The sequence below is a fragment of the Pholcus phalangioides genome, unplaced genomic scaffold, assembly GCF_987345545.1.
Source record: "Pholcus phalangioides strain wild (caught in Gottingen) unplaced genomic scaffold, Ppha-v1.0 ptg000011l_1, whole genome shotgun sequence".
Classification (NCBI taxonomy): domain Eukaryota; kingdom Metazoa; phylum Arthropoda; class Arachnida; order Araneae; family Pholcidae; genus Pholcus; species Pholcus phalangioides.
Genome location: NW_028301604.1, coordinates 26,083,487 through 26,102,352, shown reverse-complemented (window position 1 = coordinate 26,102,352; position 18,866 = coordinate 26,083,487). Strand labels below are relative to the sequence as shown.

The following is an 18,866-nucleotide window of genomic DNA, read 5'->3' as shown; positions in this document are numbered from 1 at the left end:
CGTGGATCCAAAGTTTGTACAGAAAACAATGTAAAAGGGATCTTTTAAAACAGCAGTTCTCAACCGGTGCTCTGGGGAGCCCTTGGGGCTCCGCAGCCGCTCGAGGAAAAAATAAAAACATTAATTAAAAAAAAATAATTATAATTACTTTAGAATAATAAAAATAAATCGGTAATTTTGTTGAACAAGTAAAAAATAGGTCTACGGGACTCCGCCATAGAAATTATATGACAAAAAGGGCTCCGCGAATCGAAAAAGGTTGAGAAAACTGCTGTTTTAAAACATTTTCCCGTTACAAAAAACCGTGACACCATGAAAGCCATCGCCAATCATGCCCAACAGTAGGTTAAAGTCATTGGGTTAAATTATCTCTCAAAAATCAAATCTTGTAAACCAAAAAATCTCCGTCGGGCCTGAAATGGGACATATTGAAACGTTTTCATTGCATTAAGGGTTTTTATATGCATCGCTGCAAGAGACTAGGCAAATACACATTGACGACGAACAAATAATTTATTAGGTTTTCTAACAAAGAATTCTGAACTTAAGTTAATCACCTTTTTCACGAGTCTGAGAATTCAAAGGGGTCGAGGTAAGTCCACAAACAATCAGTCCTCTTGACAAGCAGCAACGAGTCCGTAAGGGTCCGGTCGATAACGATGAAACCATAGAATCCGATTAGCAGCAGCGAGCAGTCAACGGCGATGAGTGACCGACGGCGACGACGAGGTCTGGTCGGCAACGACAAGGTCGTAGGGTCCGATAGACGGCGACGAACGATCGGTACCAAGATCGTAGAATCCGGTCGGCAGAGAACGTTTATCGGCGACGACTCCGTAGGGTCCCGGTCGAAGGTGGTGAGCGATCGACGAGTCCGTAGGTTCCAGTCGGTGGCAATGGATGCGCAGGTTCCCGATATTACTGTCCATTTGATGATGACGAAACAAGAGCGTTCAAGAACGGTAGGTTAGTCCAGCGTAGCAGATCGAGAAGAGTATCTGACAACTCGGTGAAAACACACACAATCCCCCGTTATTTTTTTATGGCATCCACAGGAATTTAAAACAATAAATGAAAGAAATAAGTTCAGCATCGCTGAGATATCGGAATTAATGAAAGATAATAATGAAATATAATTCCAGAATAAAAGAAAGATAATTTCAGCATTGATGAAAGACAATAGTCTGGAATAAATGAAAGAATTCCAGAATGAAGGAGAGAATTATTACAAAATTAATGAAAGCTATAATTTCAGCATAAGATACCCCAGTAGCACAATGGTATCGTCAGGGCATCGGAAGAGGTCGGAAATTTCTACGTGTCCGATACCGAACGGTATAGTAAAAATGTATTCACTCAATATAAACGCTAAAAAATAACTCAATTTTTTTCTCTAAAATAGTTTTACTCTCATTTTTACAGCATTTTGTTTTGACGGAGAATATGTTATACGATAATTAGTTTATTTTGAAATAATCCAAATTTTTCGCCCATCATAACGTTGCAGTTGACAACGACCAAGAACGGTATAGGACATTACGCGTTTCTCCCCTCTTCCCTGTCAGTGAGCGACAACAAAGACGGCCATTTTGGAAGATAATTGATCATTTTTGTCGCACCACGGTCATTTTCTGCACACGAGGGCTAATTAGACTGGGCCCTATAATTTATTGCCGATTCCGAAAGGCAGGCTTGTTTTTTTTTTATACTCATCGAGAGGTTGGTGTGCTAACCCCTTCTGCAAATCAACTTCTGCCAAGAGTGCATGCAGGTTCAGGGTCCTAGGCGCTGTACCAGAACAAGCGCTAAATTCTCTCTTTAACAATGTATTTAAAACTACACAGGGAAGGGAAGAATACTTGGGCGGCCGAAAAAGTGTTTAGTTGCGGCTCTGGGTAGCGGTGGTCCAGCCCTGACAACCTTTCTATTGTGGCACCATGTGAAAAGATAGGGCCTCCTAGACTGCTCTTTAGTGGCTCTCTGTATAGTGAGTTTATAACAAGCGTCAGGGCCGTCTTAAGAGCATCATGGGCATAGGCGGAGATAGACTTGGAGGTCTGGGGGCACAGTCATTATTTCTGGGGGGGCACGATGATGATGATGATGTCAATTCATATATGCATATATACATTAGATCAGTCAACTTCACTTTTGACGCTGCCCCCCACGCATCTCCGCCCATGATCATGGGGGCCCCCAGACGCGTAATTCCATACCGTACATAGGATTTTAAACATGGGATGTGCCTCATTGGCTGAGATCACTATTACGCCACTAAATCGTCGCACCCGATCGTGACTTCGGAACTCGAATGTAATGCGCATGCGCGACATATTTATCTGCGCGCGTTTTTCCGGCGACTGTTGGTTGGCGCTAATATACTTCCTGGCAACGTTTGATAATACATACACCTAATTTTAGCCGCAATCGGCGTGTGCCAGTCGGTGTAATGGTTAGAGTACAGGGTTTGTGTATCGAAGGTTGTGGGTTCGAATTTCAATGTAAATTTACTCGAATTTTTTTCTTAATCGTGTTACCCGCGGTCTGTTTTTGGTATATCTTGTTTCAACTTACAAGTTTTGACATATTTCCGGTTGTGGTGACAACATAGTTGATATTTTCAGTCCGGGGGCAGGGGCCCCCTGTAACGGCCGGAGGAGCGAAGCCGTTTGCGGGCCGCAGGCCCGCGCCGAACTAAGTTCGGCCTACAGGGACATTTATTAATAAAGTAGTCGGAAGCATATTTTTTTGAGTTGTGATATTACATTGTATATCATTATTATGATAATTATATTATGTTGCTATAAAATTTTATATCTTTGTAATATATCGTGATCTTTAATGAATCCTGGTGTTTGGCGATAAGTTGCCTAACGTAACAGCCATAGCTCCGAATCGGTAATGTTCAGCTCTTCGGCTAGTACGTCACGAGAAAGTTTCGGAGATAGAATTTCCTAGAACTCCTTAATACCGAATATACCCTCAATATACGAATATACCCTTCATATACCCTCAATCACGTATATGAAGGCGTCTTAGAATTTCCCTCGATCTTAAATGACGTCATTGTGATCTTCGCCAATGAGCGTATCCCATGTTAAAACCTATGTACATAATGGAATTGTGCCCCCCGGACCTGAAAAGTGATCAGAAAAGTGATTTTTCTGAGGCCTTACCCCTGCACAATTTAAAAAAAATTCAACTACTTGTTTTTCTGAGGCCCAAGCGTTAAGACGCCACTGTTTGCACCAATCTCTCATCCACCGAATTCTACAGATTTGCCCCCACGTGACATTTTTTTGTTCCCAAACTTAAAAGTTTGTGTGTGGCTTGGTGAATTTTCTTTTTTCATTAAATGAAGAGGCCATTGCAGCTGTAAACGACTACTTGGAAAATACTTTGTGACAGGATAAAGAAATTTGAACATCATCTGAGAAAGTGTGTGGAGCTTGAAGAGAGGCTATGTTGGATAATAAAATAGAAGTTTTCCAAAAAAAAAGTAAACTTTCTACTTCACTTATCAAAGAACCTTCATACAAGTATAAATCATAAATGTACCAGTGTATTCTACCATAACGAAGTTATGTATTAAATACTCAAAAACTTCATTTATTTTCTTCTTTTGTAATCTATAAATTTTGTTAATATTGTAATTATAATTCAGATTTTAATCAATCATAAATTAAAAGATTACTTTAAATTTATGATTTTTGCAATATTGCACGTTGAAACTGACAGCACTTCGTTTAAGTCATCACAATTTCTCGAGAGGGACAACTTTCATCAAGGCTGGTACTTTAAAAATTTTATTGGCTAGGTGACATTGATAGTAATGGACAATATATCAAGGTGGTCGAGTGGTTATAGTGCCGGACTCGTGATGCGAGGATCCGGGTTCGAACCCCACAGTGGTGGTCGGCTGAAGTTGGTTTTCTGTGGTTCCCAATTCAAGGCGCAAATGCGAGCCGATCCCCCCGTTAAAAAGTCTCGCCACAGAGAGCAACAGTCCTACAACGATAAATAATTCAATCATAACACTTCACTCACTGTTAGAAAAACTGGGGGCAGATGACAGTACTACACATAACAAGCATTACACAGAAACAAACTTTACGTCAGGTTGCACTACACGTACACGCACATTCCCGCATGTACCGATTCGTTGGGGGTTCCGCGGGGGGGGGGGGTTCATGTGTGATGTAGCAGTAGTAGGTAGGGCCTCCAAAAAATGGCTCGGGGATCCATGATGTTCATAAGTCAGCCACCTCGTTGGGCAATTTGCCTGTTGTGGCGTTGTATTTGTATTGTATTGTATTGTATTGTATTGTAAGGTCTGACTCTCTCTGAAAAGAGGTGTATAGCAATCGCAAAAACCTAATTTCTGATCAGGGCCGTGTTAAGAGCATCATGGGGCCCTGGGCCAAGTGATTTTTCTGGGGCCCTACCTGGCAAATTTTCGAAAATTTGAACCGGTTCTCATTTTTGTGAGACCCCTGGGCCCCGGGCCCATACGTTAAGATGGCACAGGCAAGCGTGCCCAACCTTTTGGAGAGTGCGGACCACTTCATTAGTTTGAAAATGTTTCACGGGCCGCTTAAGTGCTCTGAAACTGTGCCCCCGGTCACTTGAGTGATCTGCAATGTGCTGTGGGCCACTTGAGTGATCTGCAATGTGCTGTGGACCACTTGGGTGATCTGGAAATACAGGGCCGTAACCAGAGGGGAGCAAGCGGGTCTGGTGTCCCGGGCACTGGATCGGAGAGGGGCGCAAATTTCACCCTTTAAGCTCTCCTTCCTTCAACATCACAAGGGGGTGCCAAATTGCGTGCTTGCCTCGGCTGACAAAGTATGTAGTTGCGGCCGGGTACAACAGAAATGGCGATATGACCGCAGAAAAAATTGCTACAGCAGGAAGTTCCCCCATCGAGGGGTTAGAGTACCACCTTCTCGATGTGTATAAAAAAACAAGCCTGCCGTTCGGAATCGGCAATAAATTGTAATTCCCGGTCTAATTAGCCCTCGCGTGCAGTAAATGACTGTGGTGCGACAAAAATGATCCCAAATGATTCAATATTTTAATTTTTTTACAGAAATATATTATTTTTAAATTTTTGGTCGGTTTGGGGTGGGGCATGAAGCTCCTATGCCACCATGTTGCCTACGCCTATGGCAAGATTTTTCACGAGCCCCTGTATAGTGAATTTATATTGGGGGGGGGGGAAGAATTCGGAATTGTTCCAGGCTCCTGAGTCGGAGTCCTGTCAGCCACACCCTTGTGCGGGCCATGCCCAGAACACCAAGAAAAAAATCATAATTGAGCCTCAGCTATGAATTAGCCATAAGAGCTAAAAATTTACTTTTAATAGATATTCCATACCCGAAATGTACATATCTAACAAATTGTCGAAATCTCGCCAACTGTGCACCAAACATATTTCTCATTCGAAGAAAAAAATAATCTAGAAATGTCCTCTCCACTTGTGTTAATACAAGATTCATTGAAAGACTGGTTATTAATTTGTGGAGATGAAGATTACAAGGAAGAAAATTCATCACTGCCCCCACGGGGACACTAACCCCAAAATTCATCACTGCCCCCGCGGGGACCCGAATTAATTTTCAGCGTATAAGCCGCACTTCCCGCTTTTGTTGGGATTTATATTTCTCACAGCGAAGGGAGTTTGGCGCAGATCAAGAGTAGAAATGTACAGTGCTTATGAATGGCGATTCGATGAAGTTTTCATATTGCCCACAGAATGAGCACCAACAAAAAGACCATGTAATCACCAATAAGAAAGACGACTATGGGTGTCGTATAGATATAACCATTAATCTTATGCATATATATACGCTCCAAGGTTGAAGCATTATATCTGCTTCCATAGCTTAGATGGTAGAGCACTCGTCCGGCGAGCGAGAGACCGGGGTTCGAGTCCCCGTGGGGGCAGTGATGAATTATCTTCCTTGTAATCTTCACCTCCACATGTAACCAGTCTTTCACTGAATCTTGTATCAAAATAATGTTTCAGAAATGTTAATCGCAGTACATTCGTTCTAAATTAACATACAATAACCATTCTTATATTTCAGTCAACGAGCGATTCGGTTAACGAGAAATTCGCATAACGAGTAAAAATTTTGAACAAATTTTCACTTGGTTAACGAGCGATGATTCGGATTACGAGCAAACATTTTGAGCTTTGTTTATTTGTGTTCACGTTATCATAACTGAGTTGATGGTTTTATTGCTTTCGTCCACGCACGTACTGTGGAATTGTGGGTAATATTCCCTTTCCACAGTCTCTGCTCAGCGTGTCTCACTCGAAAAATGAACATACGTGCGAGCGTGACTGTTTACGATATCAAACTAGATGTAGCATTGTAACCACGCACGTGAGCTTGAATTTTTTTTTTTTTTTAATTCTGCTTGGAGAAAACTGTGGGCTGTGTGCATTATTGAACGCGACTTTGAGAGGCCATTTCATGAAGCCAAAATTTATTGAAGAGATTGTGCTCCTTGGGCAGACCATGGGACTGGAGGTGTATGAGGATGAAATTTAAGAACTAGTGGAAGAATATGGCCAAGAGTTGACCGCAGACGAACTGATGGATTTCCATTGCAAGAGTATATGGATGGTATCTCGTCGAATGTGGGAACCTGTGCATAGGCGGAGATAGACTTGGAAGTCTGGGGGGGGGGCGCACGATGATGATGATGATGACAATTCATATATGCATATATACATTAGATCAGTCAACTTCACCTTTGACGCTGGGGGGGGGGGGCTTTAGTAAAGTGAGCGATGCATCTGCTCAACGACACACAGTGAAATTTCCTATTTCCGAGAAATTTTTAAAAAGAGGAAAAAGCAAATGTCATTGGATAAGTTCTTTTCAGTCACACAAAAAGAGTAGAAATTTGCAAATTTGAAACTTGAACAAAAAAAAAAATTGAAGAAATAGGATAGAAATTTGAAAAGAAGAAGAGTTTTACAAATAACCGAGAGAGTCCGTGAATAGTCCTAAACACAATAGTCCTTTTCTCTCTCTCGTCGTTTAGAGTAAGTTAATTTGTAAACATAATCGCATTTGTATGTTTATTTATGGCATTATTATCTTACATATTTTTTATTGTATTATTTATTATATTGTGTTAAATACCATTGAATACCATTTTCATTTGTCATTTTTATGTGAATGAATAATTGTGGAACGAATTATTCCAGTTTCCCCCATATTTCCTTATGGCAAAGTTTGATTCAAATAACGAGCACGTTGGCGGAACGAATTAAGCGCGTTAACCGAAGTTCCACTGTATCTGAATAATGTACTTTAATGAATATCAAAGCAAAAAATGCAAAGCGGAAATGAAATTGTACGCCAAGCCTATATCAGTGAAACACTTCGCGGAACAAAATATGCAAATAATAAATAGTAATACGAAAAAGAAAAGGAAATTCACTTCACTTGTGAAAGATAATTTTGCCACCTTTTTAATAAAGGTTTCATTGCAATCTAAAGCACTGCAGAATTTCGGCATATCGGACGATTTTTCAAACACTCGCGGTGTCTACACGTGTAGTAGCCATTGAAATAACAAGGAATTTGTTCTTTCCACTCGAGAAAGTACCCACTCGTTACGCGGTTAGGTGCAGGAAACAAAAAGCAACCCTTCGCGATCTAGTGTTATATTATATCTATGATTGAAGCGAAGGTTTCAACAGATGATTCAACTAATTGAATTTAACCATTGAATTTCTTTCTTTCCTAAATTCATAAATTCATCTTCGTATCAGCCAGCCATTGAAACCTACATATGGAAAGCGAAGAGTTACATCGTCCTTGCATAAGTCGCCATCTGGTAGCAATGTCAGCAATTGTGAGCTTTTAAGTTAGGTCTGACCGTCCCCATGTACGGTCCCGTTCAGCGCACACGAGCTCTAAGGAAAGTTTCTGGGTCGTTGCCCTTGTAGCGTAGCGCTCATCAGATAAGTGAGAGGACGTGGGTTCGTTTCCCCGCAAGGGCATTTGAATTTTCTTTCTTCCTGAATTCATCTTCGCATCAGCCAGCTGTTGAAACCTTCGTATCAAAGACTTGGGATTACCTGGAAAGACAAGCCAATCTTTGAGGAAGAGCTAAGTGGTCCAAGAGTGAATATGATGAAAGATGAACATTGGGGACTGAAAGATTCTAAAATGAAATCTGCAGAAATTTTCGAATGCTTATTCTGTGTTAGTGGATATGACTCACGGCCGGAGTAGAGGGGGCAACTGCCCCGGGCAGAAATTTCAGGTGGGAACAAAGAACACCGTTATAAAATAATCGAATTTTAAAGTTGTGGGGGCGGCAAAAATCCTTGTCACAGCCCTGATATAAATTATTTTTATCAGTAGTGAGTGATGTGTAAGCATTTCATAAGCATAATTGAAATGAAGTCATCATAGTAAGCCTACGACATAGAAAGTTAGAATTCAATCTGCACAAAAGGTAAAACACAGGTTTTTTTGCTCAGTCAAAATTGGGAGTGGTTAAAATAAGAAAAATAAAAAAACGGGTTAAAAATGTCATATTTGATAACTGGAAAATTAGAGGAAAAAATTGCACACACGTAAATTTAATTTCATCTGCAAGAGGAAAAGTATGAAATTGCACGTGTAATAAAAATAAAGTATAAAGAGTATAATCGAGGATGAAAAAAAAATTATATAAACGGCGAAAGAACTATAAGAGCGAGGTTTCACTATAAATAAGTGATTTCGGAAATTCCAGAGAATTCTCAGAACACGATTTCCTATTCCCAAAGGCTTAAAATGTCGGAAATTTCGAAAAAAAAACCTAAAGCAGTGGTTCTTCAATTTTTTTTCAACCGCGGCTCCCTAGAATAGTTAAGTGGATATATTTTCGCATATAAAAGAACCATTTCAAAGCATAAATAGGCACACACAAATGAATATCTTCAGCTCTTCATTACGCCGCTGACGAAGGTTGACGACGCCCCTAGGAGTCACGACGCACACTTTGAGAAACACTGCCTTAAAGGCATCTAAGCTTTGGTTTTAGTTTTTTAAAAGTTTTTTACTGGAAAACACTTATCTCATTTTTTATCTAAGAAAGACTTATTTAAGTGAAGTTGTAACTCCTTAGACCGGTCGAAACTACTGCGAACGATAGCATATATTTCAGAAAAAATTCATAAAAAAAAATAGAAATATTTGTTACCTTTTAATTTTGTGCATTATATCAATAAAAAAGATAATCGAACTCAATTTGGCCTTCACGGGAAAAGAAACATTAATTTTCTTAGTCACCAGAATAATCGTGTAATTACAAATATTGTATGAGTTGCCCGTTCAGATGACGCAGGTAAGGGGTCAATAAATACACGCAATAAATGAAGTGGGAGTTATAATTTATTCAAATTTATTTACCATACACATACACAACTGATTGATTAATGTGGATGGCTAATTAATTCGTACGGAACTGCGTAAAAATAGCTTTGTATCTGGGTGACCTTGCGTCATGGGTTCACTGCATTACGTAACGTTTGAAAGCTGAAAGTATATTTATAAGCACATTTTAGCAACGGAGAAATGTTTATAGGAAATGTCAAATTTGGTCACGTAATCGATTGGTTATGATACTCCAAATCCTGAATATACGAATATGAGATAACACCGAGTTCAAAAAAAAAGCAAAGGCAGTATAATATAGATTGGTTGTTCGGTCGAGGAGTTTCTGTCTCGTCAAACTTTTCCGCCTCTTTTCCGCTCTGTAGTCAAACTTGCCTGGACCACATTCTTCTTTCAGCGTTCGTTCACCTTAGGCCTTGTGCGCATTCATCTATTGCTGCCTGTTATTTGTACCACCTGTATTCTTTATTCTCTCCCCCCACCCTCCCCCCAGAAGAGGTTTACTCAAATACACACCTCTTCATTGAGATGAGAGGCGTCTTCTATACATGTTAAAGATTGTGAAAACAGAGTAAGGAAGAGATTATTCCCACAAATAACGATTTATGCGATCCTCGCGCGTTTCTGTTTTTCTCTCAAGAGAGAGAAGAAACAAAATTTTAGTTATCATTATTTTGTTCGTCTCCATGTATTTGCTCCCAGAAATGTGTCAGTTATCGAAATTACAAGGAACGTCACTATTCGTTATTTCATTAAAAATTAAAATTATATAACTACGGTAATTAAGAAAAAATAATTAGCTCACACAAGAAAACCTTCATACTTTACAGTATAGAAGCATAAAACAAATTACATTACTTGAGTCTTTTATATATTTTAACCCATCATGAAAGTAATATCAAACTGCTTTCAAAATCTCACCACTCGAAATGAATTGAACTACAACGTAATTTTTATTTGAAAAGGCACAAATTTCATCGATCAAGTGTTTCATTCAACTCAGTTGAATATACAGAAGGATTCGCTTTAACGAACACAGATATTACGAATTTTCACATATAACGGAGTTTTTCCATGTTCCGTGAATTTCGTGTTGCTTTTCTGTTCTGCAGTAGAACCTCCATAACGGACACCTACCATTAATGGACACTTAAGTATGTGGAACTTCGCTATACTGTATTTCAGGGGTCTTCACCCTTACTCGAATAACGAGCAGCATCCATGCCCATGGTCAATAGAAGAGCAACAAATGTCAACTCGGACTTATCTTCTAATCAGCATCAGCATATTTGCATCATTGAATGCAATATGAATACGCTTAATGTTTAATATGACGATGTTGAACAAGAGTTCCCGAGCACAAACTCGGACATGAACATCGAGCACTGGTGAGTACTTCATAGGGCACCGCAGTGCTCGCGAGTAAGAGGTTGAAAATGTCTGCTGTATGCTAAAACAGACACTCCCCGTTAATGAACAAATCCTTCGGTCCCATAGTGTTCATTATCGAGAGGTTCCACTGTATTTTGATTGCTTAATGAACACACTGATTTCTACAAAATAAGCCTATAATGAATTTTCAATCGGTTTTCAAAAATTAATTCCTTTGTGATTTTATCTATATCTTCTTATCTGTAAATTTACCTTTCTACAATTTTACGGCTGATAGTATCCTTTTCTTTCCCTGGAAAACATTCTAGTAGGGCATCTCTCTCTCTCTCTCTGAGTACTTTAAAATCCTCCTTTGATACACATTTTTTTTTTTACTTTTCTCTATTAAGCTCTATTTCGCTTGCAGAAAACCTATAAGGTCGGAATTACACTATAAAAGTTTGATAAAAGATCTTTTACAGAACTTGAATAAAACAACCAATAAGCCTATTGATCACATTCGCTCGAATGTAACCGATACGCTTATTGGTTGCATTTTTCAAGTTTTATAAAAGAACATTTCTAAAACATTTATAGTGTAACCGCGGATTTAGGAAGAAAACATAGAGGCTATTTTATACCAAGGAATCTAACCTCTAAGGCCACTTTCACACGAGCACTAAAGATGTGGGCCCGCATCTTTAGTTCAAAATTCATGCATAAAAACTATTTTTTTTTCGCAATATTTGTAATTATTTTTCTCTTGCACCCCTGATTCAGAGAGTGCCCATAGGCAGCCTAAAGCCATTTTTTGCTGGTTTAATCTAGAGTCTCATAGAATATGGGTATAAAGATGCCTTGAGTTCGATCCTCACAAGTAGTCGATGGGAGAAAATATCTTAAAATATTTTCTCTCTCTCAAAATATTTTGAAAAAAAATCTAAGACCTGTCTTTTTGAAAAATATTAAAGAAGAATTCCAAAAACATCCAATGATTATCCAAAAAAAAAAAAAAAAATTCAGAAGATATCAAAGACTTTGCAAAGTAGAAAAAAGGAGAGGGGTGGAGACTTTCAAAATGTCTGTGCTTCGAAATATTCATATCACAATTCTGTCTTAAGTCCGGATTACACTATAAAAGTTTTGTAAAAGCTCTTTCATAAAACTCGAAAAATTCGACCAATAAGATAGATCACCGGTTGCATTTTCTCGAATGCAACCGATGGACTTATTGGTTGAATTTTCCCAGTTTTATAAAAGATCTTTTATTAAAATTTTATAGTGTAATCCTGACCTTAAACGAGATTACACTATAAAAATTTTATAATAATTCTTTCACAAATGTAACCAATAAGCTGATAGGTTGCATTTGCTCGAATGCAACCGATGGACTTATTGGTTGCTTTTTTCAAGTTTTATAAAATAACTTTCATAAACCTTTTAGAGTGAAGTCCCATCCTTAGATTATTCATTTCTGAAATATAAAATTTCATTTTTTTTCAGTTTATAGACTGAATATCGAGTAAAATATACTTGTAGGTATCGGGGAACCACCAAAACTATTCAAGTGTTTAGGGCCTTCAAACGTCTTAATCCGGCCCTGAGTGAACACCGTACGTGGATAACGTTGTTAAATAAAAAAAATTTTTAAGAGATTAAAAATTTAAAAAATAAAAAAATAAATATTTAAAATAATTTTAAATATTTATATTTTTTTAATAATTTTAAATATTTATATTTTTTTAATAATTTTAAATATTTATATTTTTTTAATAATTTTAAATATTTATATTTTTTAATAATTTTAAATATTTATATTTTTTTAATAATTTTAAATATTTAAAAAGAAAAAAATTAAATTTTTTTTTATTAAATTTAAAAGTTATTAAAGTATGTAGTCAATTAAATATTCGTAATGAACAGAACGACGGCTTATAATTTTGGTCCCGTCAGTGGCCGTTGTTTACAAGTTTTATTGTATAAAATTGTAAAGTATGGACAAAAGGCTGTTAAAGTTGCTATATCTCCTTTATCTCAGAAGGAAACGGAGGGATAGACGTATGTGGGCACATCCTATTGATGAACAGGGACCTTCATATGGTGTTTTTAAGGGTATTTATGGCATATATATAATTAAAAGGATTGTGTGCAAAATCATCTTTAAAAAGTAGCCAAAGATGCGGACGAATTCGATCCGCGTCGTGTGAATAGCTATGAATAACCTAATGTATAAAACTTGCATGTGCGGATGCGGAGCCCGCACTTAGGTTTTGACACATGCGGACGACGTCCGGACTCGCATGAACACTTCGAAGTTGCTGGCGAATTTCACCTTGTCTGAAAGGCTCAGTATAAACCAATTGTTAAAACTTCTTCCGGACCCGCGTCCGCATCCGCTCCGTGTAAAAGGCGCCTAAAGCCGGCATTACACTATAATCGTTTAATAAAAGTTATTTTATAAAACTTAACAAATTCAACTAATAAGCGTATCGGTTACGTTTGAGCGGCTTATTGGTTGTCTTTTCAACTTTTGTAAAAGTTATTTTATCAAACATTTATAGTGTAATCACGGCATCAAACCCGCGCGCTTTTTCCGCTTGGGGGCAGGGAGTCAAAACTCTAAGCCTGTGGGTTTCCTGTCTGGAAAGAATTTTAAGCTTTGCTTATTAAGGCCGGTATTACACTATAAAAGTTTGGTAAAAGTCCTTTTATAAAACTTGAAAAATGCAGCCAATAAGCGTATCGGTTACATTCGAGCGAATGTGATCAATAGGCTTATTGGTTAGATTTTTCAAGTTCTATAAAAGGGATTTTATCAAACTTTTACAGTGTAATACCGGCCTAAAAAGCTTCTTTATTAAGAAGTCAAAATGTAACTTAATAAAAGTATTTTTTTTATCCCGTTTTGCGGCCCCTAAAATTTAGTGGCCCGTTGCGGCTGCACCTTTCGCACCTGAATAAGTCTGGCACTGTTAGTTGCAGTGGTATTACGTGTGTGAGCTAATTTTGATAATGACCAAGCGCGAAAACCCTATCCATAGATATTTTTGAGAACTAGTTTTTCATGTACGTATGGGTTCGTAAAAACGAGCGCCGACTGCATACAGTTGGTTGAAAGCCAAAAGTGAAAAAAGCGGGGTATCAGAAAGATCCGGAATTCCCCGAAGTTTTTATCTATTATTTTGAAGAACAACGAGGAATTGCAGAAAACGTTTTCGGATGGTGAACTGAACATTTGCAAGAAGAGATACAGAGTTAATTGTGGCAAAAACTAAATGCATGTGCTTCAATAAACAGATGTTGGTATTTTCTAATTGTACTGTATATATTAGACCAGGGGTCTTCAACGCATGACCCACGAACCATATTTGGCGCTCGAAGCTGTTTGTTGTAGCCCACCGACCATTTTTAGAAATTGGTTGAAAACATTGAAAGACGAAACATTCGACTATGTATAGACGAATATAATCCTAGAATTAATAGAAGAAATAATTTCAGAATTTATAAGGAAGTAATTTCAGAATTTATAAGGAAGTAATTTCAGAATTGGGGGAAAAACTTATAAAAATCCACAACAGAAATAATTTCATAATTTGTGATAAAAATTATTTCACAATTAATAAATGGATAATTGCATATTTATTGTAAAAAATGATTTCAAGATATATTGAGAAGATATATAATTTCAGAATTTTCAAAATAAATAATTAAAGAATCATTTAAAGTGATTTGAGATTAAAATTAATCCTAGTAAATTAAATTAATCAGAAACTTTCCAGAATTGGGGAGAAAAGTGATTGACTAATTTAAATTGATAAAATAAATAATAAAATAAATAGTATTAAAATAAATGATAATAAATAATTTCAGAATAAACAGGAGTCTTCAATTATTTTTGCCCCAATACAACTCGGAGCTTCATTTAAGAAGAATGATAAATAAAAGTCAAATAAAAATCAGTTGAATCACATGGTAAAACCGGACTAACAATACGAGAAACACGATGGGCCGGGGACCACGTGTGTCAACATTATGTCATACATGTCAGTACTGTCAACATATGTTAATGTCTAGATCCTATCAGAGACTGGGTTTTTGATAAGATTAAAAATAGAAGGAAGATATTTTGGGATTTTTTGAAGAAAAAAAGCAGTTTTCTACGTTAGAATAGAACGACAACTATTGATTTTTAAAATCAAGCAAAAGTGGAAAGGGAGACATGTAAGTGATAAAGACTATGTATGAAACCAGACTAAGAGTTCATTTAAGCATAAGCTAATTGTGCCTTAATCCAAGATGATAGGAATATGTACATAATCACTCATACTGTATCATGAAATCTATGAATTTATTCAGAATAGATGAGGAAAAACAGTGGGAAGTGAAAAGAAAGAAGAGAATTCGTAGAGTTCAGATACTTATGAAGAACATCTGTCACCTTTCGTAAGCAGATGAAATCAGAATTGACTATTTAGAGCATAAGTTTCCAATTTAAAAACTCTCGCAAAAATCTTGATGATTATGAAGCTGTTCCACTTGGCCTGTTCCTAATAAGTTCAGGCGCAGGAACATGAAGTTTAGGGACCCTCTTTTGAACAGCGGCTTTTTTTTTGGTTTTTTTTGAGGCATTGTACAGAGTATTATTATGCAACGCAATCATGTATAATTACTATCAAAATAAATTCCCCCATTTGGCAGTATTCTACGGAAAGGAAGGGAAGACTAAAATATAAAATGCAGCCGATTTTGGGGGCTCCTTAAAATTTTTGGGCCCTAGGCACGTGTCTCGTTTGCTCATGAGAGAAACAGATTGCTGCCCTTGATGGTTATGAGGCTGTTCAACTGAACAGAAGCAAATTTTAGTATTTCTTTAATGTACAGGATGTGTCCCAAGGCCATCTCAACATTGCTATGGTACTCGAGACAAAGTGATATGCTGAGGTACCACGTTTACTTATTGTCATAAAGTGTCAGATCTCATTATTATGAAGGCCGCTATACAGCGAGACCAGATTCTGGTTTGAAAATTAAATGTACAAAAACTTCATCAAATAACACGAAATATGAATCACACGGGACTTTTAAGGGTTCCGTGAAGTTTGATTCTGTGGAACTCCAAAAAATCGCACACGGAATACCAGTTGACAATCTGTGTTCTAGAACAGTGGTGCACAAACTTTTTGAAGCGTGACCCCCTTTCCGTTTGACAGGTTTCCGTCTCATAAAGTGTCCGTCTTAGATAGGTTTCACTGTACAGTGATACCTCGGCTTACGAAGTTTTCCGCTAACGAACGTGTTTCCGGAACGAATTATCTTCGTTAGCCGAGGTACTACTGTATTTGCAACGTATGAGTTTGAGTACGAACCATCTTTCACAAAAGACAACTGAAAAAAGGGAAATTTTTTTACTCAGCCGTTTTGAGAGCAGCATTTTTGCTACTATTTCCCGTAGCCTAGAGGTTAAAAGACCGAAATATCAAAACGTGTGAAATTATTCATTGGTATTAAAATAAAAATATCAATATTCGAGAGACATATGCAGGTTTATTTGGGTTCCGTAGATACTTCTCGTAACCACAGGGCTGGCCAAATCTTCATAAATTTACATGCCCGGTGTGGCTAATAATGCCTTGAAGGCATTATTAGCCACACCGGGCTCCACATGCCGCAATCAATATTTTACATGCCGTAAAATATTACCAAATATTATTACTGGATTTACTTATTTCATTGTAAAAATCATTTCTCATTGTTAAAAAGCACGCACAAAATAGCTTCATGCAGCATTTATTCACACATAATCTTCTCAAAAAAATACAGTGAAACTCGTCTACGGCCACTCGGTGTTCCGCAAAAAAGTGTCCGTCTGCGGAGGTGACCGCCGAATAGGGATTGTACGACAGGAAAAGCAAATTTCAGGGGGGTGTGTCAAAATAACGGTTTTCAATGTCACAAAAAAATCTTATGCTCTATTTACTTACAATGCCCACAAAACAGATACATATACAGTGAAACCCCGTTACAACGATACTCGAAATAACGATAAATCCCTCTACAACGGTATTTTTTCAAATATTGTTTGGAACAGCCTATAGTCTGTAATGTTAAACTTCTCTCGATACAACGATATCCTTTACTATGATAAACCCCTCTATAAAAATATTTTTAGGAGGATTTTGAAAAAAAAAAACCCGCTACAACTTTTATTATTTCTATTTATTTTTTAGTCGAAATATCCTTCAATACATTTTTTCTACTCATCTCACATGTTTCAGTTCTTCCCAGGACGACGTCTAATAATATCGGTGTTGGGCATCACCTAATCACCAAAAGTATTCGGTATTGCTACTTTTTGTGCGATACACCAAAGTGTATTGCGATAAACCCCTTTATAGGCGCAATACACTTCTAACTGAATTTATTTTACCAGCTAATCAATTAAAATATTTTGCAGCGAATAAATACTCAAAAGAGCACTTTTTGGTGATACTGAAAACGTCAATTTAGAAAAGTTGCCAACAACATCATAAATTTGATGATACGTGATGATAATTTTGACTGTCGATTTAAAGATAATTCCTCTACAAAGATATTTTTCCTTGGTTCGGTATCGTTATGTATATCGAGGTTTCACTGTTCTTTCGAGGTTTCACTTCTTCTTATGCAGAACTTGAAATACCAGATCATCCGATCAATTCCTTAATCTGTATTACCTCCGGGATCTGTTCTTTCATCACATTTCTTTTACTCCCTCACTGTTGTTCTATTGAATCTCTGAAGAAAGTATCCTCAAAGCCGAAACTTCCACATCCTTTACCTATTCAGTAAAGATCATAGACTATATTTGTTTGGTTTACCCTGTCATTCTGGGTGCAAATTTTTAAACTGACTCAATAGCTAGCAGCAACCGTATAGCATTAGCCTTTGTCATCCTATTTACGAATGTTTCCAATGTATGATAGTGTCATACATGAACAGAAAAACCGATTGATCCGAAAGAGATTTGTGCTGATGTATAAAGATTATTATTTCATGCAGGAAGAACGACCAGCTCTGAATGCACTAGGAAGAAAAAAAACGCATAAAAACTTGTTTTTTAAACTCTTATCTCCAAGGAAGTGCAGCCGGACAGGTTGGCCGCTGACCGCATACAGAGGTGGCCGCGGAATAGGGTGATTTTTGTATTATGTCCATGGAGCCTATTGTCCGTTCCGAGGAAAACTGGCAGCGAAGGGGGGTGGGGTGCCGTGGAATAGGGGTGGCCACCTAGGAGAGTTTCACTGTATTTTATACAAGAATATACAATTTTTAATATAAATCATCATCTGAATCTGTCTTATTACTAATGTGACAGTTGATGTGATCAAAACCAGCACAGAACTTCCCAATCTTATTTTTCTTGCCACCCCTTGTCAGAATTTATTTTTCTATTTCCCCCTCTTTGTTATGATAATCCTATTAGATTCAGAGTCAAATTTATCAATTTTTGAACTATTAATCCATCATAAAATTAATGCGATCACTAATTAAAAATTCGAGAGCAGTCAGTTATAACTTTCTCCGCTATTATTGTCTGAAAAGAAGTCGTTACTGTTCACGTGGTTCATGGGATCATAGCCGAATTACGCCCCTGGATCGTGGGCAGGTGCGACAAGCGCAGCAGCCCCAGGCAGCGCAATATTAAGGGCCGTAAGAATAAAACATAGATACAAAAAATACATTGACTACATAATCCATCGCAAGTGCCTAACAAAGTCATATATATAGCTGGAAATTAAATAATATAATAACTCATAAATAACAATTGTTCAGGAGCTACCGTCAACAAACCTTATTACACAGCGTGTCTAGGAAGTTCTTGCCAGGGTGGGACTTGGACAGGTGCGAAAGGTTCGGCCGAACCGGGCCGCAAAACGGGATGAAAATACTTTGATATATTATGACTTTTTTAACGTTTGACGTAACGTTTTGACTTAACCTTATCAAAGCAAATACCTTAAAATTTTGTCTCAGACCTATATAATCCAGACATCGAGCCTTCTGGTCTAGAGTTTCCAGAGAACCCCCTCCCCAAGCTACAAG

General features: G+C 37.5%; 1 protein-coding gene and 1 non-coding gene across 3 annotated transcripts in view; one reads left to right on the top strand and one right to left on the bottom strand.

Annotated features, from left to right (window-relative positions):
- LOC149080275 (cyclic AMP response element-binding protein A-like) overlaps nt 1-18,866 on the bottom strand; it is a 200,022-nt gene that overhangs the window by 44,593 nt on the left and 136,563 nt on the right. The window lies entirely within an intron of this gene.
- TRNAA-GGC (transfer RNA alanine (anticodon GGC)) lies at nt 5,875-5,946 on the top strand. The gene has a single exon. It is a non-coding gene; the product is annotated as a tRNA-Ala (tRNA).